This window comes from Pan troglodytes, chromosome 6 (genome assembly GCF_028858775.2).
Source record: "Pan troglodytes isolate AG18354 chromosome 6, NHGRI_mPanTro3-v2.0_pri, whole genome shotgun sequence".
NCBI lineage: Eukaryota > Metazoa > Chordata > Mammalia > Primates > Hominidae > Pan > Pan troglodytes.
In genome coordinates, this window is record NC_072404.2 from 105,039,064 (window position 1) to 105,061,801 (window position 22,738).

The following is a 22,738-nucleotide window of genomic DNA, read 5'->3' on the forward strand; positions in this document are numbered from 1 at the left end:
GGAATAGAAATCGATTTTTTAGTAATCATTATATCTAACTGTCTAATGAAGGTGTAGTATCATGTATTCTGGAAACTCTCCCCATCATGCCAAAAACAGAGGATAACCTTGCTATAAAGAGTGTCACTATTCACAGATTACCCGAAGATCCAATCCTGCCTCTTGTGCACAAGATGACTTAGAGTGCATGCTATAATGAGAGGTTATAATGCTGCAATCAGGGAACGGAGATCCCACTTGCATTACAGAACAGGCCATACATAACTCTGTTCACACTATGCACCATCCTCCTTTAACGGTCTGAATAATGTAGTAGCAGAACAGCAACAGAAAGTAATTTGGGAAATAAAACCAACCTGTTATTAAGGGATGCATAACACTGATAGTTGCCAAAGTATTCTTTATTCTCATTATATCTTTCTGAGACAGCCAGGTGAAAGGGGGTCCCTGGAAAAACTCCAACCAGCCTGCCCACTGAGGTGGAGCCTCGGGAGGTTCGCACCCTTTGCAGCGGGGAAGAGCCTGGCCCCGCCTCTTCCTGTGTGGAACCTGGTATTCCAATGGCGGGGGGAAGGGCTCTAGCAGGGGACTCTGGCCTTAAGGCCGTGTTCACCCCCCCTCTTCCCCGCCTTTTCACCCCATAAAACCCAGCTTTACTTACCCTTTAAACCTTCTGTGAGTCTACATTATTTATTTTTTAGTATACTTTAAGTTCTAGGGTACATGTGCACAAAGTGCAGGTTTGTTACATAGGTATACATGTGCCATGTTGCTTTGCTGCACCCATCAACTCATTATTTACATTAGCTATTTCTCCTAATGCTGTCTGTCCCCCATCCCCCTACCCCACGACAGGCCCCAGTGTGTGATGGTTCCCCACCCCGTGTCCCAGTGTTCTCATTGTTTAGTTCCCACCTATGAGTGAGAACATGCGGTGTTTGGTTTTCTGTCCTTGTGGTAGTTTGCTGAGAACGATGGTTTCGAGCCTAAATCTTTATGGCCACGGGACAGACAAGAACCCAGTCTTTAGCTAAACTAAGGAAAAGTCCTGCAACATTTCTGTAAAAGAAATTAACAGCAATACCTGATATATGAATGCTATGTTGCAATTTATAAAGGGTTTTAATGAAATATACTTTAATTCTCACGACATATTAATAAAATAGAAGGGCAGAGTCTCATTTTAATTTTATAGAAAGAAATTAGATTTTTAAAAATAGGCTAAAAAACTTGTTCAAGATTATATACCTTGTTAGTAATAGTTGTGAATCAAACTCAGGGCTTTGATTCAGTGATTTTATTTTCCCTCAGCAAACATGCTTTAAAAGCATACACGACATTGCAAATATCCTGGATATCCATTAACTATACATCTGAGAGTTCTTCTGGTTTGAAATAGAGGAGATTCTAGAGTCTCTCCACCAATGGTATAACAAACACACACAATCTTGAGCAAATGAAAAAGAAAGAAACCAGAATGCCACACAAAGTAAAAACATCCACATATTTATTAAAACACATTCAGTCAAAAGTCAAGACTCCTGTCATTGGATGTATATCAGTTCATTGGGTAAAGTATCGAAATTGTATACATCTTTTCAGTTATTGTTTATTCCTGTTATGCAGGTGGTACAAAATATACTCATTTTATTTTTACAGGGAAGGTTGCAGAAGATTTGCTTTTAACTCAAAGTACATTCTTTGTTTCCCTGGTGATAAAGACCTCAGTCATAGGACAACTGGGTAAACTGAAGTAGCCAATTCAGCAAAGGAAGGTGGACTTTGCTTTCCAGTTCAGGATCTTTTATTACTGGTACTATTAAGGCAATCTTGGCAAAGTCTCATTCATATTTATTTATGAACTGTGTTCTTGGCTAGATAAGAGGGTACACTGTCACAAGGCAAGGCAGCAGCACTCCTTTTATGACATCAGAGAGGTCTTTGCCAATGGCTCTGTTGCATGCTTACGTAATGTAAAATAGTAGGCACATAGTTGAATGAAGGCTCAGGCAGAGAGGATCACTTTTCAAAGATTGTAAAAGAAGTTACGTGGATAGTGTGTGTTATGCAGCAAGGTACATTGTCCTTATTTTCATATTATGCTGTATCCAAATGGCATAAGTAAAATGGAGCTTTGGCAATTATCTAGCTAATGTGATCAATGTTAATGGACAATCTGGTTAATTTGGCTTTTAAAAGTAGATTTTAGCAAGAAGTGAAATGTCAAGAGACCACTTAAATGAATTTCCTTCGATTTTTAAGTTAAATTGCAGTCGCTGACTTTATTTTCCAATTATCATATGATGTTTCAATAGTATTGTTCCAGTAATAACACTTTGTTCTTAAAGAGTCCCTTGCAGTCAATTAATTCAAAGTACATTCGGGTGTATATACAGGTTATCAGTTGACATCCAGCTTTATGAAATATATGTGAGCTGCAAACAATAGGTAACTGCTACTTTCAAGCATTGGTAACTGCTACTTTCACTGTCCTTATTCTTCTCTGCACTGTACTCACAGTGCTTTCTAATATCCTTGGGCAATTATATATATTATATATATAAAATATATACACACATGCACACATATGATATATAATTCTTCATACATTTAGAGAGATACAGTTTTAATAGTCCTTAATTTGAAAGTATTAAGCTAGGCCTTCTTTCATTGTTGGACTGCGTTGCTTATTTTTCTCAAAATGTCAATTCACACATTTAAATGAATATTTATTAGCCACATGTTAATTTTATGCAGAGAACTAGGTTTTAGGTTGACTCATATGAAACTGCCAATGTATAAACCCTTTTGACCTATAAATCTTCTATTTTGTGAAAAGGAAGATTAGATAGCAGCTACTTTGTATTGTGTGACTTACATCTCCCTATCTTTTTTTTTTTAAGATTCCACATTTAAGTGAGATCATGTGATCTTTTTCTTTCTGTTTGTGGCTGATTTCACTTAGAATAATGCACTCCAACTTCATTCATATGGTGATTGGCAAGTGGTAGGTTCTCCTCCATTTTTAAAGCTGAATCATATTCCACTGTGTACATGTATATCATATTTTTTAAGGCTGAAAAATATTCCATTGTGTTTATGTATATATCACATTTTCTTTGCCTATTTTTCCATCTATGGCCACTTAGGTTGTTTTCATACATTGACTACTGTGATTGAATGTACAACACGAGGACTATAGTTAATAAAATTGTATTGTATTAAGAACTTTTAAAAATAAGTAGATTTTAGCTGCTCTTGTCACAAAAAAGTAACTATGTGAGATGATAAAATATGTTAATTTGCTTCACTATAGTAACTATTTTACAATCTATATGTATCCCATAACATCATGTTGTGAAACTGAAATGCACACAATAATATTTGTTTTAAAAAATAAAGGAAGGTTAAGATGAAGAAGAAATACTTTTTTGGAGGAAGTGAAATTTAGAATTTGGCATGATTTAGCATTATATTTCAAGGAAGATTCAGTAGGGAGACTCTTTCAGAACATAAATGGAATGTACAAGAGTATAGAGGTAGGAAAAATACAAAGTGTTCAGAAATTTGCAAGTTGTTAAGTTGGCCTGATGCCTGTGTGGTGTGGGCTACAAACCTGAAAGAAAGCATCAGGGTAGATGATGTAGGGCAGAAGTGACAGCTGGTTAAGGAGTCTGAGTTTTTTCTACTGAGCCATGTGAATTCATGGAGGGTTTCTGAAAAAGGGAGCTCAATGATGGAGGCAATGCTCAGAGTAGACCAAAGGTGGAAGATTACAGAGAAGGGAACCAGGCAGAAGGCGGTGGGGGCTCAGATGAGAGCTGACAAGATTGGAGGACATGAGTCCTGTGAAAGGACCACTGTTAGGCATGGATTACACAGCATGAAGAACAACTCTTCATGTGACTCTACATGTTAAGAATGATGCCTGGGAAAATTGTGCTGTTTCATAGATGAGTATGACAAAAGGAGAAGCTGCTTTAAGAAAATACTGAGTTCAATGAGATGCAGGCAAATACATCCACAAGGAAGTGTAGCTCAGAGATGATAAGTTAGCCCATGCCAGTGGCTGTCAGCAAACCAAGGGAGTAAATATTCAAATGAAAAAGTATGCCATGGTCAGAAATCTGGACAATAACAACTTTTCAGGGTGAACGGAGGGTAAAGGATATGGAAGGGCTAGAAGATTCAGAAGACCACAAGGGACACTTCCATTTCTGAGACTAAAGCAAACCGGTAGGTTGGGACCAACCCCTCACAGAACTAAGCATTCTGTGTCAAATATAAATACCTTTCATAACTAAAAATTCTGGATCAAATAATTTTAAAAACTTAAAGACATCAAAGAACTGATAAGAGAGTATGGAATTATGAAGCCTGTGAAGAAAATGGGGACCCAGAGATGCAGTGCCATTGTCTCCCACAGCCTTTGTCAGTTTCTGCAACTGTGAACTTCGATTTTAACATCAAGTCCCAGGGCATGCCGAAATGGGAGAGTTAAAAAGGATCCCTCCCACATTAAGCTGAGATTCCAAATAGCCACACTATTATGATAAGGATGAGAAGAGGTGGACTCATCACCCACACCACCCAAAATAACCCAGGTGACTGTATTTGTGCTAAGCAAAGAAGGGAAATAAAATCTTTCCCGTAGAATCTGTATTTGTAAACTAGTCATTGTGAAGGTGTGCAGTCCTATTCACATCACCTAAGTAGTTCCAAAAATATTAAGCCATGAATGTAGTTTAATTTTAGTCTAAATTGGTCATAGGCTGGTAATGCCTCTAGCTTCTGTCATTAATATAAATACAAATGCTTTCTGAAAGAAGGTATCTCTATTTGAGGCCTCAAAGATTCTCCACAAATAATGTTTCAAGGACAATTTCCAGCACACAGTCAAAAATGACAAAGCACACAAGAAAACAAGCTACCATGAGTGAGAAGTGGCAGAAATAAAGCCATAAGACAACATAGATAAGAATTGTCAGCAAATATTTTTAAATAATTATATTCTATAAGTTTAACGAAGGAAAAGCTTGAAAATATCTGCAAATAGGAAACTGTAAAAAATTACACAGCCAATTTTTAAAATGGTCAAATATAATTTTTAGGAATAGAAAGTATAATAACGATTAACTAAATGCACAGACTCTTGAAACTCATTAATAAGAAAATGAACAACCCAGTTAAAAAGTAAGCAGATTCAAAGCACTAAAAACATCAAATACTGGTGAGGATGTGAAGCAACAGGAATTCCATTTACTTCTTCTGTGAAGGAAAATTGGTATAGCCACTTGAATTAGAAGTGGAGCCTGAAGATATGACTGAATTGCTCAATCTCATGGTAAAATTTAACGAATGAAGAGTTGCTTCTTGTGGATGAACAGAGAGAGTGGTTTCTTAAAATGGAATCTAATCCTAGTGAGGATACAGTGAGCATTGTTTAAATGACAAAATATTTAGAATATTGTATAGATTTAGGCTGATAAAGGAGCAACAGTGTTTGAGAAGATTGACTCCAATTTTGAAAGAGTTCTACTGCGAGTCAAATGCTATCAAACAGCATCACCTGCTACAGAGAAGCCTTCATGAAAGAAAGAGTCAATGGATGAGACAAATTTCACTGTTGTCTTATTTTAAGAAATTGCCACAGCCACCGCAACCTTCAGCAAACAACCACCTTGATCAGTTTCCAGCCATCAACATTGAGGTAAGACCTTCCACCAGCAAAACAACTACAACTTACTGAAGGCTCAGATGATCATTAGCACTTTTTAGCAATAAAATATTTTTAAATTAAAATATGTACATTTTTAGATATAATACACTTTACAGAATTAATAGACTAAGTATGGTGTAAACATAACTTTTATATACATTAGGAAACCAAAATATTTGTGTGACTCTCTTTATTGTGATATTGCTTAATTATATTTTTAAAATTTTAAATTAGTTTTAAAATTTGTAATTGACACATTATTATACATATTTATAGGGTACAATGTGATGCTTCAGTTCATTTATACATTATATGATGATCAAATCAGAGTAATTACCATATCCATCACTTTAAACACTTACCATTTCTTTGTGGTGATTACGGTCAAAATAATTGTTCTGGCTCTTAAAATATATATAGTCACCCTTATGTGTAAGAGAACACCAGAACTTGTTCTTCCTGTCTAACTATAACTTTGTACTCATTGACCAACCTTTCCTGGTCCTGCCCTCACCTCTTCCCTCTCCAGCCTCTGGTAACCACTATTCTACTGTCTACTTCTATGCAATCAACTTTTTTAGATTCCACATATGAGTGAAATCACACAGTATCTTTCTGTGACTTGCTATTTTACTTAACATAATGTTCCTCAGGTTTATCAGTTGCCACAAATGACAGAATTTCATTATGTTTTATGGAATGATATTTTATTGGAGATACATATATCATATTTTCTTTATCCATTCATCTGTACATGGCCATTTAGATTGATTGCATATATTGGCTATTGTGAATAATACTAGGATAAACATGGGAGCAGATATCTCTTTGACATACTGATTTCATTTCTTTTGTATATATAGCCAGTAATGAAATCACTAGATCATATGGTAGTTCTATTTTTAATTTGAGAAACTTCCATACTGTTTTTCATTATTGCTCATTGAGAATGAAAGCATTTTAACAGCTGGTCTGTGATCCATTCACTTTCTTTGAGGGTGGTGGGAGGAATTACCTTGGAGTGGGGAATAAAAAGGCAGATCGACCCAGTCTAATCTCTGCCACCTGGAACTCCAGGTAAATAGACTAATATTTGCTAAAAGGAAAGATTCTTATCTAATGATATGAATTAGTGATGTACGGCAGGACGTCCTTGCTAAGTATTACTTAGTAAATGAGCCCAGAATTTACAGATTTATGACACATGATTCCCTAAAGAAGATCACATGTTACACAACTCTCTGGAGTGTACCGTGGAGACGTTTATAACTTAAGCACTTTTCCTGCTATGTGAGGTAAACCTGAAAAGCCTTATCTAAAACCTCTGTTATTATTATCACAGAATACATGTCTGATGTGGGGAAAAGGACCCCTTTGATGTCCCAAACTTTTCTGTGTCTCATGCCTCTTGACTGACCATGACCTGAATTTTTTAATAAGGCTTGTTACTGTATGAGAACTCTCTGAGTGAGCCTGATTTGACAGCCTGATCTTGTGTGTTAGCCCACACATGAAATCAATAAAAAAAGTTTTAATTAAATGGTACTCAAAACAGATATATAGACCAATGGAACATAACGGAGGCCTCAGAAATAACACCACACATCTTCCACCATCTGATATTTGATAAACCTGACACACACAAGCAATGGGGAAAAGATTCCCTATTTAATAAATGGTGTTGGGAAAACTGGCTAGCCATATGCAGAAAACTGATACTGGACCCCTTCCTTACACCTTATACAAAAATCAACTCAAGATGGATAAAAGACTTAAACATAAGACCTAGGACCATAAAAATCCTAGAAGAAAACCTGGGCAATATCATTCAGGACATAGGCATGATCAAAGACTTCATGTCTAAAACACCAAAAGCAACGGCAACAAAAGCCAAAATAGACAAATGGGATCTAATTAAACTAAAGAGCTTCTGCACAGCAAAAGGAACTATCATCAGAGCGAACAGGCAACCTACATAATGGGAGACTATTTTTGCAATCTATCCATCTGACAAAGGGCTAATATCCAGAATCTACGAAGAACTTAAACAAATTTACAAGAAAAAAGCAAACAACCTCATCAAAAAATAGTCAAATGATATGAACACACTTCTCAAAAGAAGACATTTATGCAGCCATCAGACATATGAAAAAACGCTTATCATCACTGGTCATTAGAGAAATGCAAATCAAAACTACAATGAGATACCATCTCACGCCAGTTAGAATGGCGATCATTAAAGTCAGGAAACAACAGATGCTGGAGAGGTTGTGGAAAAATAGGAACGCTTTTACATTGTTGGTGGGACTGTAAATTAGTTCAACCATTGTGGAAGACAGTGTGGCGATTCCTCAAGGATCTAGAACTAGAAATATCATTTGACCCAGCAATCCCATTACTGGGCATATATCCAGAGGATTATAAATCATTCTACTATAAAGACACATGCACATGTATGTTTATTGCGGCACTATTCACAATAGCAAAGACTTGGAACCAACCCAAATGTCCATCAGTGATAGACTGGATTAAGAAAATGTAACACATATACACCATGGAATACTATGCAGCCATAAAAAGGATGAGTTCATATCCTTTGCAGGGACATGGATGAAGCTGGAAACCATCATTCTCAGCAAACTATCACAAGATCAGAAAACCAAACACCACATGTTCTCACTCATAAATGGGAGTTGAACAATGAGAACATATGGACAGGGGGAGGGGAACATCACACACTGGGGCCTGTGAGGGGTGGGGGCCTAGGGGAGGGATAACATTAGTAGAAATACCTAATGTAGAAGCCTGTTTGATGGGTGCAGCAAACCACCAAGGCACATGTACACCTAGTAACAAAACTGCACATTCTGCACATGTAACCCAGAACTTACAGTATAATAATACAAAATAATGCTTGGTACTATAGAGTGCTTTATTCTATTGAGCTTTGTGTGTAAACTAAGGTGAACTGAAATAGAAAACTATTAGCCCTCAGAAATTATTCTGCAACATTCTAGGATCTGTAAATATTGCTGTGTTAACTCTGCTATAAAATCATTATCTATGTTATAATACAACTTAAGAAAATATCCTAGAAAAAGACTACAAGAACATATGCCAAAATATTAATAGTAGTTATCTGTGGGTAGTGATATATGTGGTTATATTCAGTTTTTAAATTTATTTTTTCTATTTTCTCCAAACATTTTATAATTTCATGCATACTTCTTTCTATAAATAATAAAAGATAAGGTTTAAAAATTGTAGTCAATCTTATGTGACACAAATTTATCACAACTATGTTTAAAAAGTACCCAGCAAAAAGACTGAAAGGAAATACACCATATGTTACCTAAGATTTTCTCGAAATTGTTGGAAGTTGAGTGATTTGTTTATGTTTTTCAGTGTTTCTAAAATTTTCATAAGAAGCATGAATTATCTTTATAATGAAAATAGCTAAATTTTTACGGAGAGTATACAATTTGAAATAGATTTTAAACAAATAATTTCTCCCTTCTGGTTAGCCCCCTTTTAACCATTTATTCCTGTAAAATAACAATTAATGCCTAATTGTTATAGAAAGAGTACAAAGTTTGTTGACTTCAGCATTAGGATTTTATGATCCCAAAAACATCAGTGACTTTTTCTGTAAAGCTGGCATGGGATGACAGTCCACTTCTGGGTTTGCAGACAGTGGACCTGTTACCAGGTGGCTGACAGATGTGGCTTCCCTCTAATTTCTGGGAGGGCTTCTATTGGATCACTGGATGGGTGATCTGCAGCTGAGAGGGGCTAGGACCAACTCAAGGAAGGAAGGCCTCTTTAGAAATAAATTTAACTGAGTCTGGAGGTATAAGTAGAAGCAGAAAAAATGTCTGAGTCAGAGGGTAGAAGATGGGAGAAAGTCCCAACGAAGGAAATAGTTTGGAGTATTGGAGGAACTGTAGAAAGCCATAGTGATTGAACCAGAGTAAATAAAGCAGCCTGGAACGGAAATCAGTCCAAGTGCCCAGGAACTCATAGACTGGGATTTTTATACAAGACCAGTGGAAAGTCATTCAAAGATTTTCAACAGGGGACTAATCCTCTTGGAGAAATAAATAAAAAGGAAGGCCATCTTCACATTCAAAGCAGTCTCATGTCAGGGTTGAGGCACTAGAGTCCATCTCTTTAGGGACAAAGCTGTACTTTGAATAAATATCAGACTTAAAGTTTGAATCTGTGTAATTAAGTATGTCCTACAGCAGAGTGGTTACAATGTCAGGCTTTAAAATCAGACTGTCCTGGCTCTGACACTTCCTAGGTGCATAACTCTAGGTAAGCTTCTAAATCGGTACAGTGAGAATAATAACTTGCTGCTGTAAGAACTAAATAAATAATGCATATAAAAGGTGAGCATAGTGTCTGGTACATAGTGATCAACAGTAGTAGCTATTATATCCTGACTCACTGCAATAGAGAAAGTGTAAAATCATCACGCAGTGGACCTTTATGGTCCTTACATAAGCTAATGCTGGATGCGTTTTCAGTGAGCTAAATTGTACTCAGTGATTTCAGAGTAATGAGCCAAATACATTAACTGTTCTGGAAACAGATGAAGCCTGACTATTTTGACTAAATATAGAGATAATTAGAATCTAGGCTCTATCTGTTGACAGGCTTGGGGAAGCATAATGAGAATCATCATGTTGTAATAGAATAATACACAGGGCTAAAATGAATCAGAAAGTTCACAACACAGATGAAAACAACTAATTTTATTGATGTCAGAAATACATTATTAGCTGAATCTTCTTATAATCTTATGCTGTTTGTTTCATTTGTAACAGCTCCTAATAGTGTAATCAATTATGCCTTTCTATTTTGCTGCTGAAGCGTTTTCTTTCTTCCACACATAGTTTGGTACAATTATCAAATGTCAGATAAAATCCTTTTCTGTAGTTTTATAATATGCATCAAAAGCACTCCTTCTTTGATGTAGTCGAGTATAGAGATGAAAGGTCCTTGCAGATACTTTTATTTAAAGCCAGAAAACAATTTTCCACAGGAAAGGTATTGACTATCTCCCCTGGTATCAAGGTCTGATTACGTAGTTGCATATTCTTATTGTAGCAATTCATGTTACCAGGAAAACTCCAATATTATTAGATAATACACATGAAAATAAATGTACATATTACATGGAAAGAAGAAAAAGATAGACTATAAAATATGGGTTCTGGGCCAGCCTTGGGACCGAGAAGCAAATGTAAATGTTTAGAATTGCAGGGCTCATGCTCACCTCTAGCAGTGTGGGAGGAAGTGAAAGGACACCGCTAATGCTAAGTCTGTCTTCATTTGATACTTTAGGGTTAGGGTGAAGTCCAGGATCTGAAACACCAAACTGCGCAGTAAATCAAACAACTGGGAGTTGTGGTTAAAGCAGAGTTTCATTAGGGCTAAGCTTGGAAATTGGTTAGTGTGTGGAGTACAGTGCAGGTTCGCAAATGCCACTGATCACTCCCAGTCTGTGGTTAATTTTATCTCTAGTCCATGGCAAAATGAAAAAGGCAAAGACAACATAGTGAGTTTTTCATAAGGTAAGTTCTTTAAGTGTTTTTATTACAATTTATGTCCTGCTCTTTCTCGCATGTAATAATAGTGGTAAGATTAAAAAGTTGATAAGATTATGTCAGTGTGCAAAATACTTAAATATTGATTTACTTGTATATTGAATCTAAGAAATCAAAAACTCTAGGATCAAGTGCAATAGAGCACATGTAGCATTATGGTCAGCAATATAGGAAGTCAAAATGAACCTTTCAAACAAAGCACGGAGCCCTCATAAAATCAGATTGTCGAGATACATATATTGGAAACACTAGAATTTGGAATCTGGAGGCCTTGGTTTGATTTGGGCCTGTAGGCTTAGGCTAGGCAATATGCAAAAAATTTAATCAATGATATCTCACTATCTTATGAGAACTTACTCTGGTTGTAGTGTGGGGATACCAAAAAGGATCTGAGTGGCCAGGCACTTGAATACTCAGTCCATTTGCTTTTCAGGGTCAGGGTGAAGTCTGGGATATAAAACACTAGGGTCTGAAACACCAAACCAAACTGTACAGCGAATCAAACCATTGCAAGTTGTGGTCAACTCAGATGAGTTACATTAGAGCTAAGACTGGAAATTGGTTAGTGTATGGAGTGGTAGTCGTTCCATATTGTAGCAGTTATTATGGCCATATCAGTTGCCTGAATATTATTCCTGGGTACTTACACTCCTTAAATACTAGCAGGAAGAATGCCCGGGAGCTTTAATAAGCTGACCCTAATGTTTGGTATCATCTTCTTTCCCAGATTGAATTTTGTAAATAAATCCTTAATATCAAGCATTACATGTTTCTGAAGGGAGGTCTGGCTTCAGTTTGAACTGATTCTTGTTCTGGAGGATACCATGGAAGCCAGTTTGATGCCACGATTGTTAGTTGGTCTTTGAAGGATAAACTTTACCATGAATTGGAGGCCCCAAACAGACTCTGCTACTTGTAAATTACAAAGAAAGTCAACTTAGTTTTTCCATTCGCCTTCTCCTCCAGGTGATAACTACACTAGCTTTGACCTCATGTTTAACAGCAAATATTTTCAACTAATCTTTTTTTCTTTATTTCTGAAGAAAAAGAGAAAAGACACTGGGAAAATATAATCTGTCCCAAAACTATGGGACTATAGCAAGACAATAAAGAGACTCCTGGACCATCCATTCTCAATGTTTATACTGCTTCCAATCAAGACTATTTGTACATTTAGCTCCTTTTCACTTATCTTTGAACTGTTTGCCCTGTAGAATGCATCTTTGAAATCAGCCATTCTGATTACTCAACACGTGTTCTGAGAAAAATAACCTCTTCACCAATGGTATAACACTCCAGGAATTGTATTACAGTCTTTAAAAAGGGAGTCAATAATAATCAATTTACAATCAAATCCCAAATGGCCTCTAATTGTTCTATGGTTGCTGGGTTGGAAACATTCACGGTCTCTTCAAGGAATTATAATGTAGTTGTAATATACTTTAAAATCCTCAGATAAAATATGTTATATCAATGCATTATAATTAAAATGCATTATTAGAGAATCTCTGTTTGCTTTTGCTATATTTAACATTTTTAATGTTTGCTATATTTAACATTTTTAATTTGCAACATATTGCTATCTCTAATTGCTCTTTCTCAGAATTACTGTATGAGATGAATGAGAATTATACTGGTGAACTTCATCCCTTTTTAATAGGAAAGGAATGGAAAATCAGAAGACGTGTTTAGATCACACAAACCAGAGGTGAAAGCTGAATCTGAGAGGCTTCTGTTTCCAGCAATAAGGTAACATTAGAAGACCTGAAAAACCCTAGACATGCTGGACAGTTGGTTCACTAAGGGTTCAACCTGATGCTGTAGTAGGGTATGGGGCGAGACTGAGGGCCTTTCTCTTGGTAAACTGGAAGCCTGGTTTTAACACCCACAAAAGGGCAGTAGATGACATATTGGCCCTTTATGACCTAAATATTTGTGTCCCTCCACTCAAATCCCTATGCTGGAGCCCTAACCCCCGGTGTGATAGTATTTTGAGATGGGACCTCCTTTTCCCAAAGTAATTAGGGTTACGTGAGGATATGAGGATGGGGCCCTTATGATAGGATTAGGGCCCTTATAAAAAGAGACGTTGGTGAACTTGCTCTCTAGTTCTCTCCACCATGTGAGGACATAGTGAGGAGGAACAGTCCACAAGCAAAGAAAAGAGCCCTCACCAGAACCATGCTATGCTGGCATCCTGCTCTTAGACTTCCAGCATTCAGAACTGTGAGAAAACAAATGTCTTGTTTTTTAAGCCACTGGGTTCATGGTATTTTGTTATAGCAGCTGAGCAGACCCAAGTGTGCCACATAAAGCTGATGCCCTGAAAGTATTGCACTTTTAATCTAAGAGTGGACTACGAAATAAATTTGATCCCTAGCCAAGAAAGACAACAGATACATTTATTTGTTTCTGCCAGGGTTCTGGGTGAAGAAATCAAAGCAAAGAGTTACCCCTGATAATTTAATACCACAGATCTGTGCCTCAAATAGGTTTAGAGCTTGAATTTAGTCTACTCAAGTAGGTTAAACCTTCAATCCCAGGTTGAGAAATTAATATAAAATTGTTATATTAATCCCTAGGCCAATAATACCCCAAGCTCCTGACTGAAACCAAACACTCTGGAGGGACACTCTCACATGCAGGCCAGAAGGAATTTGAATAGAGGGAAACAGGCTAAAGAAGAGAGCTCATGGCAAAAATTACAAACCATGCAAGGAAGGCATTCACCACAGTGAGAGTGAGTAAAAACAGCAGAATTACAACCTAAAACTTGAGATAATATGACGACAGTCTGAAGCAGACTATAACAGAAGTATGCTTAAAATAAGTAAGACGTGAAAGAATTGAAACCCTAAAAAGGAATAAGAAAATATGAAAAAAAAGAGAAACATGCAGGCACATTGGAAAAAGGAGAATAGGAAAAAAAATAGCAGATAAAAAGTTTTAAATTGACAAAGAACAGATTAAGCAGCTAAATAATTGATGAACTGAAAGCTCTACCTGGGGATATTAGACAGCATATTGCACTGGGAAATTGTGACATGGAGAAAGGGAAATTGATTAAGATTTAAGAAACATGGAAGGTAGAATTAGAAGGTCCCTGCACCCCTAATAGGCAGTACAAAAGAACAGAACAGAAAAAATGGGAGAGATATAGTCTTGAAAATTCTTGTAATAATTTTCCAGAAGTGGCAAAATGTATAAATTCATCAAATCAAGAACCACATCATTTTCAAGAAGGATAAATAAAAATAAATCTACACCTAAATACATCACAGTGAAGCTGTGGAGCTTAAAATCTTAAAAGCAAACACAGAAGTTACTTAACTAAGAAAGCCACAACTATTAGACAAAAACAAAAAACTTTTCAATAGCAAAAATAGAGAGGAGAAAGTAGCGAAAGAATGTATTTAAAGGGCTAAGGAAAAGTAACTGTCAACCTAGTTTATACTCAGCTAAATTGTTATTTAAGAACCTGTTTGAAACAATGACTAAAAACGTTTTTACTCAAAGACCCTTGCTAAAGAGAACTAGTAAATGATGTGCTCCATAAAAAAGGTAATAAAATTCATGAAGGAGTGGGATAAAGGAAGCAGTGATGAGCAACCACATTTATAAACATTGGTATCTATCTAAGCATTGCAATGACAATAGACAGATTTGAAAATATAAAAACAGGATGGAATGAAAACACTAGAAAAGAATAGAAAGTTAAAAAAATCAAGTTTGGAGTTAAAGCATTTTAAAATCCTTTTAATTGTGAGAAAAAAGGTAAAATATTGATTTAGTTTAGGCATTGTTATATTGACAATTCACGTTAAAAGTTTAAAACACTACTAAAGGAAGAGAAATAGAATATATAACTTTTAAACCACAGACAGCTGATGGATTAAAAAACTGTCAATTAAATAGAATCCTAAGAAGAAGGAAAAAAGTATGCTAAATAGAAAGAATAAGATGGTAGAAATCAATCCAAATATATTCATAATCATAATAAATGTAAATGAACTAAACTCACGAATTAAAAGAACATATTCAAACGAATTTTTAAAATATCAGCTCTGCTGCTTATAAAAATACACTCAAAATACAACACAGAAAAAAAGTGAGAGAAAAATTATTCCAAGAAAACAATAACCAAAAGAAAGCTGGTATAGCTACAATTCATCTGACAAAATGTCTTTAAGTAAAATTTAAAATATATTTATTAGGAAAAAAAGCACACAAGATACACAAATTCTAAACTTAAAAACAATAAACCTAAATAGCTGGGCATGTTGGCCCACACCTGTAATCCCAGCTACTCAGGGGGCCAAGCGAGGCATGAGAATCACTTGAACCTTAGAGGCGGGGGTTGGAGTGAGCCAAGATCACGCCACTGTACTCCAGCCTGGGCAACAGGGTAACACTCTGCCTCAAGATATTAATAATAATAATAATAAACCTAAAATAATAAAAAATTGATTAAATTACAATGAAATATTGACAAATCCTCGATTATATTGTAAGTCTTTAATATAATTATTTCCATAATTAATGAATAAAGCAAACAAAAATAGTAAATGTTTGAAATATATTTCAGAAAAATTAATGAGTTTGATCTAATTTACTTATAGAAGAATCCCATACCCAAGAGTTAAAGAATACACATTCTTTTTAAACACACGCACATCATTTACAAAAATTCACCATATAATGGTTCCAAAACAAGCCTTGACAAACACCAGTGGATTTAGAGACTACATCATGCAGATGATATTCTCAAATCACAATGCAAAAAGATGAAAAGTAAATGTCAAAAAGTACTAATCCTTCTGTTTAGAAATCTAAAAACATACTTCAAAATAATTTATGGATCAATGAAGAGACTGTTATATCAAAACTTGAGTTTAAGCTAACCAATCTTTAAATGCATTGATGACAAATATTAGGAAAAACGCAGATTGAGAATTAAGAACCTATGGAAATAGAAAATTTTTTAAAAATGCGAGTTTATACTGATTTATAAAAAAGAAAATAAACTCTCTGTCTAATATTAAAGTTAGGAGAAAAAGAACACTTATAAGTTAGCATGCAATGTAGGAAAGATGAGCTTCTAGTGTTTTGTAAATTTGAAGCCTTGATTTATCCCTAATGGACAACTAGGGGCACTTGACCCACCCCCTACACTGCTTAGTGGTTACCCACGAAAGTCAAGCTGCTTTGGAATTCCGATTCTATCACTTACGAGACATGCGGCGGTGAGCACATTGTTTGACTTTCCTGGGCCTTTAAGTTTTCCAATCTGTAACATGGGAATCATAAAACACAGGGAGCTCTCATCATCCAAGTATTTATTGGCCAAGCTTTTATAGGAAAATAAAAATAATAAAATGTGTCATAATTTGAAAATCTTGACTCATGAATTGACCGCTTCAGTTGAATCCCCCACTCAAGCTCCTTGACTCTGCCTAGCAATGTCTGCTTTGATCAGACTCTCACTGATCGTCCAACACTGGAAACTCTGCATTTTGTGAAAATGGTAATGATCATTAAGAATATAATTAAAATGAATGTAAAACAAAAATGTGAACAGAGCAACTAACGCAAGGTGTCACAAACTCAATAGAAGTGGAGAAATATCTGAATGACACACAAAGTCACTTCATGAAAAAAACAATTGACCAGAGCAATGACATGATAGGCATTTCAAAGGAGACTAAATTTCATATTAGAGTTCCGAGGAAAATAATGAAGAACTCAAATTTTGGAAAATCACAATTTGAGTTCTTCATGAAAATAAAGATCAGAATTTTTTATGATCTTGTTAAAAACTTCCTCTTTATGATCTTTTAAAAAATACGAACCTAAAGAATATTGTATTATGCAATTGTGTAATTTTCTTGGAAAAAGTGTGTGTTCCCCCCAAAAACATCCATTTGAGTCATTCTTTGTTCATTTTAAGAACTAGTACAAGTTGTAGTTACAATGTGTGTGTATGTATTGCTGATGTAAGATAAAATAAATGTGTGTTATAATGTTAATCATTTTTAAAAGATATGCTCTAATCAAACTCTCCCCACCTCCAACCCACAACCACATACACACAATTTACTATGAAATCAAGGTTTCTGTTTCAAGTGGGATTTTTTTTAACCTAGCCTTTCCCAACACCAATTATATTTGGATAAGGAGGACTTCATGGACCTATGTATGGGATTACTGTGAACCTTAGTTGAGATAATTTATGTGATTACAGTATGCCTGGACCATAGTAATCATTCAATAAATATTAGCAGTTAACCATCCTGGGCTATGTTATGAATCTAAAACTTTAAAAGATCTCCATGCAAACTCTCATTGTTGCCCAGTGTTGTCCTTCATAAACTCCAGAGCTAATCCAAATAAAACTCTTCTCCATTTTCCACACATCTCAACACACTTCACTTCCTGCTCTTTGCCCCAGATAAACTTTCCTGGATTCTGCATGTCCAGATCCTTCAAAGTCCAACTCAAACACAACTTCTTGCAAAAATCCTTTTCCAACACCCATTTGAAATAACCCCTTTTCCCTTGTATTCTCTATTCTCAGAGCAATATGTATACTCTGTGATAGGACTTACTACTTTTTCCTTAGAAAGTGTTTTTTATGTCTTGATTTCCTTACTAGGTTGTAATCTCTACTAAGAGTAGGTCCTCTGTTTGTGTTATGTTAATATCCTCATAGACTCTTTCACTCTGACTTGCATATAATATCCATTCATCCACACATTTATCCACAAACATTTATGGAATGCCAAAAATAGTTGGTTCTTAATAATTGTATGTTCATAAAGTGAATGAACAAAAGATAAGGCAGTTTATTAAATGAGCATAATAGGAAACTTTCTTACAGCTTGCCCAGCAAGATTCCCTTCCAATCTTTTCTGAATGATGAGAACACACAGGATCCTAGGTATATGCCCTTCTGGAGATACGCTCGAGGGGGTAGCATGTGTTATTCATTACATCACATATAACCTTTTCAAATTTACAATCAATCTTGCTTGGAAGTCTGGTGTCATTTAAAAAGCACGGCAGTGTGCTGGGAGGAGAGACAATCTGAGGAGGCTACAGTCTGTGAATCCAAATACCCTATTTAAAGATCCAAACGTGAAGAAGGAGGATGTACTAAACACATCATTTTCCTTCCAAGTGATTGAAAAGGGATGGTACCTTGAAGTTTTGTTGGGTTTCAATGCACTGATTTCTTCCCTACCTATTTTTCTCAGGTTTGTCAGGTACTTAAGAGTCTATTTCAAATTGCCTGCAGACTCTTTTTCTCATGTTTCTTAAAACTATTTGGGATTAAATCACCCACATTGTCCTCTAGGCTCTAATGATTCTCTTCCCGTGAAATCCTGTTTTTTTATTTTACTTTATTCTTTTTATCACATCTTTGTTTTCCACTACACTGCTTGCTTTTAGTATTCCCATCAATTTTTCTGTTTCTTGATTCTCCATGCACTCTCATATTTGTTCACCTATCTATTCGCTCAGCATATAGTTTCAGGGTAACTTTCAGGGTTAAACACCATGCTGGTCAGAGATAGGATTCCTGAATTTAGAGGGATCACAGTCTAAAGTAGTGATGGAGGACTGGAAAATAGAAATAATGTTATGTGACATAACAAGCGAGCACAGGATAACACCATGCATATAATCATACAGGCATCTCTATAAAAATGCTGAAGAAGTGTGCTCCATTCTTCATTCTCTAATAAATATGGAGTAAAATTAATAGCTAAGGATTCTTGGAAGAAATTAGTATTAAACTGTGATTTAAACTAAACAATGAGCGCAAAGAGGAATTCCAGGTATCCCAAATAAAATAGCAGAGGTGATGGGATGTTTCATTGCAAAGATGCCTGATTGAGAACAGTTATTTCTCAAAGTGCCATCTATGGACCAACTGCATTGGGATCATTTAGACTGTTTTTAAAATCACATACAAGTGAACTTCACCCCCAAATCTATTGAGCAGGAATCTCTGGAAGTAGCTAAAATCTGTCTTTAACAACTACTCCAGATTATTTCTAGGCCTAGCAAAGGCGGAAAACATTGCATAGAGATAGGGGAAAATTAGCAGGTAACAGGCAGATTGGTTTGGGTGATGCCCACGAAGATGAGATATAAGTAAAAGGTCAGCTGGGAGGCCCAGACAGTTAGTCTTATTATTAGGTTGGTGGAAAAGTAATTGCAGTTTTGCCAAAGTAAAAGTAATTGCAGTTTTTGCCAAAGTCCTATTATTAGGTTGGTGCAAAAGTAATTGTGGTTTTGGCAATTACTTTTGCACCAACTTAATATTACGTATCTTCTATGGTTTCCACTGGAGAAGTGAGTGTTAGCATTTTGGTGTGCTACTAGGAACCAGGCATGGTGCTGGATATTCACCAAATGAAATAAAATGTATTTCTCAAGACAATCCATCTTCTATGTTTCTACACCTGGGCTGCTGAGGACTATTACAGAAAACCATAGAGCATGCAGATTGATTTCATTGCCAGTATGCAGTCTTTGCCCCATTTAAGCCCTCAACATTGGCCATCCTGTATTTCTCAAGCCATCTCTTTCCACTCTTTACCCCAGAGCTATTACAAACTTTCTCCATTCTCCTGAAATCTCCTACTGTACTGCCTCTCTCCTAATTCTTGGTAAGTAAACTTAAATACTACTTTACTAAGGGAAAGAAGCCCTTTAGGTAAGACCTTCAACTTCCTTCTGTCCTCCCTACAACATAGCTGATCTACACCCAGTCTCATTACCCACCCATTCTCCTGCCTAGATTTAATCCTTCCAACATGTGAGCTAGGAACAGCAGCGTTAACATCACCTGGAAACTTCTTGGAAATGCAGAACTTCAGAACTTCAGACCCACGTAGACCTACTGAGTCAGAATCTGCTTTTTTTTTCTTTCTTTCTTTCTTTCTTTCTTTCTTTTTTTTTTTTTTCTTTTTTTTTTTTTTTTTGAGACAGAGGACAGAGTCTCCCTCTGTTGCCCGGGCCAGAGTGCAGTGGCGCTATCTCGGCTCACTGCAAGCTCCGCCGCCCGGGTTCACGCCATTCTCCTGCCTCAGCCTCCCGAGTAGCTGGGACTACACGCACCCGCCACCGCGCCCGGCTAATTTTTTGTATTTTTAGTAGAGACGAGGTTTCACCATATTAGCCAGGATGGTCTCGATCTCCTGACCTCGTGATCCGCCCGCCTCGGCCTCCCAAAGTGCTGGGATTACAGGCGTGAGCCACCGCGCCCGGCCTAGAATCTGCTTTTTAACAACATAATTCAAGTTTGAGAAGCTCTGCTAAAAAAAAAAAAAAAAAGCAACAAAAAAGGTGCCCTTCCTTACCTGTTCAGGTACGTGGTTTCTTCAAATGTTCCTGTGTCTTCCCTAAATACAAACCTGCTTTCTCTGCTGGATCCTCTCAACCACATCTAAACATTTAAATCTCTCCCATTCTGAATCAACATTCAAGCCATTTTTAAAAACTGCCCTATAACCTCTTATCTCCAGGTAGTGAATGATTTATGCTCTTTTCCTCTACAAAGCCAAACATCTTCAAAGACTTTCTTATATTCTATTTCTATTTTGCTTCCTTTATTTCTCAACACACTTTTAAAAGAGATCATTAGCTGTTGTCCCCTATCAAGTCTTCCTCTTTTTCATGGTAATAATACCCTAGCATTTAGCCAGGCACCTGACTGTAAAGACTCTAAAGACTGTAAAGGCACTTGAGTAAAGATCATTTTCTAGCTTCCCTTCCAGTTCTGTGTGCCCATGTTTCTAGGTTCTGATTGTTGGGATGCTAATGGAAATGATATGTGTATCTTCTGAGAAATTATCTTAAATGGAGAGAGTATAACCTTCTTGTTTCTTACCTCATTTCTTCTGGTGCAATGTGGATGAAATGCTCAAATGCCACCAGCCAACATGGACCATAAATTAAATTTGGAATGGAAGCCACACATGACATGGGAACAAGATGGAAAACTTTAGGTAATAGAAACAATGGAATGCCATTCCAGACTGAACCGACATCCCTAGGCTTCTAGGACTTGAATGAGAAATATATTTCTGTCTTATTTAGGCAATGCTTTGAGAGGCTGTTAGTATCAAAATCCTAACTAATATTCTATAGCAATCTGCCAATCCTCCTTCACTTTCCCCACTCCCAATACTGTTCAAGTTATCAGTGGTATTTTTTGCCACTCCTCAAGGCACATAAAACCATTGACAACTCCTTTTGTTTCAAACACTGTTTCCTTTGGACTTCCATGACACCACATTACCTGGAGATAGATAGATAGATAGATAGATAGATATTTTTTTTTTGAGATGGAGTCTTGCTCTGTTGCCCAGGCTGGAGTGTAGTGGCATGATCTCGGCTCACTGCAACCTCCGCCTCCCAGGTTCAAGGGATTCTTCTGTCTCAGCCTCCTGAGTAGCTAGGATTACAGGTGCCTGCCACCACGCCTGGCTAATTTTGGTATTTTGAGTAGAGATGGGGTTTCACGATGTTGGTTCCAGGCTGGTCTCGAACTTCTGACCTCAAGTGATCCACCCACCTCAGCCTCCCAAAGTGCTGTGATTACAGGCATGAGCCATTGTACCCAGCCATTACCTGGATTTTTATCCAAACTCTCTTTTGTCTTTACTCCTTAAGTCAGAGCTTAACCATGATCACCTGGGAGCTTTGGAAAAAATACTGATGCCTGGGTCTCAATCCCAGAGTTCTGATGTCATTAGTTTGTGATGCAGTCCTGGCATGACTATTCTTGAAAAGCTCCCCGTGATTCTAGCATCCAACCAGGGTTCACAATCATAGCCTTAAGGATTGCTTGGTGGAAGACCATTGCAGAGTCTAGACTCTTATTTCCTGCTCTGCACATTCACCTTGACCAATCTCATCTACTTCTGGTTTCAGTTAGCATTTACATGCCGATGATTTTCAAACTAATATCTCTCAGCTCTCTCTGTTAAGTATGACCCATATACGTAACAACCAATTAGGCAACTCCAATAGATATGTCATTAATATCTCATGATGATCATATGCACTATATTTTTCATTATTTCTTCCCACTCATCTAAAAAATTCTTGTTCATCCTCTGTGTTTATTAGAATAGTACTACTATCCACATAGTTGTAAGAGCTAGACATTTCAGATTCCTCTCCAATTCCTCTGAGTCTCCCTGTCTAATCAATCATTACACTCAGTTTCAACATTTTAATATCTCTCACATTTATTAACTTCTTTTCATCTCCATTGCCATTTCCTGGTTGAGGCTACCATTATTTCTTGCCTGTACAAGTTTCTCCAGAGAGTGCTGCTTCCTTCCTATTCTTCCTCCACACTGCAGCTGGACTGAACATTTAAGAACATGCA

At 36.6% G+C, this 22,738-nt stretch overlaps 1 long non-coding RNA gene across 2 annotated transcripts in view; it reads left to right on the forward strand.

The window, feature by feature from the left end:
- The first annotated feature begins 1,955 nt into the window (after window positions 1-1,955).
- The window catches only part of LOC101057518 (uncharacterized), a 60,253-nt gene continuing 39,470 nt past the window's right edge, over window positions 1,956-22,738 (forward strand). The window contains exons 1-3 of one of the 2 annotated variants that reach the window (XR_001719388.3): window positions 1,974-2,075; window positions 12,992-13,080; window positions 13,914-16,725. This is a non-coding gene — a long non-coding RNA (uncharacterized LOC101057518). Of the gene's footprint in view, window positions 2,076-12,991; window positions 13,081-13,913; window positions 16,726-22,738 lie in introns of those variants that run through there. The other variant, XR_001719387.3, reaches the window with a different exon arrangement.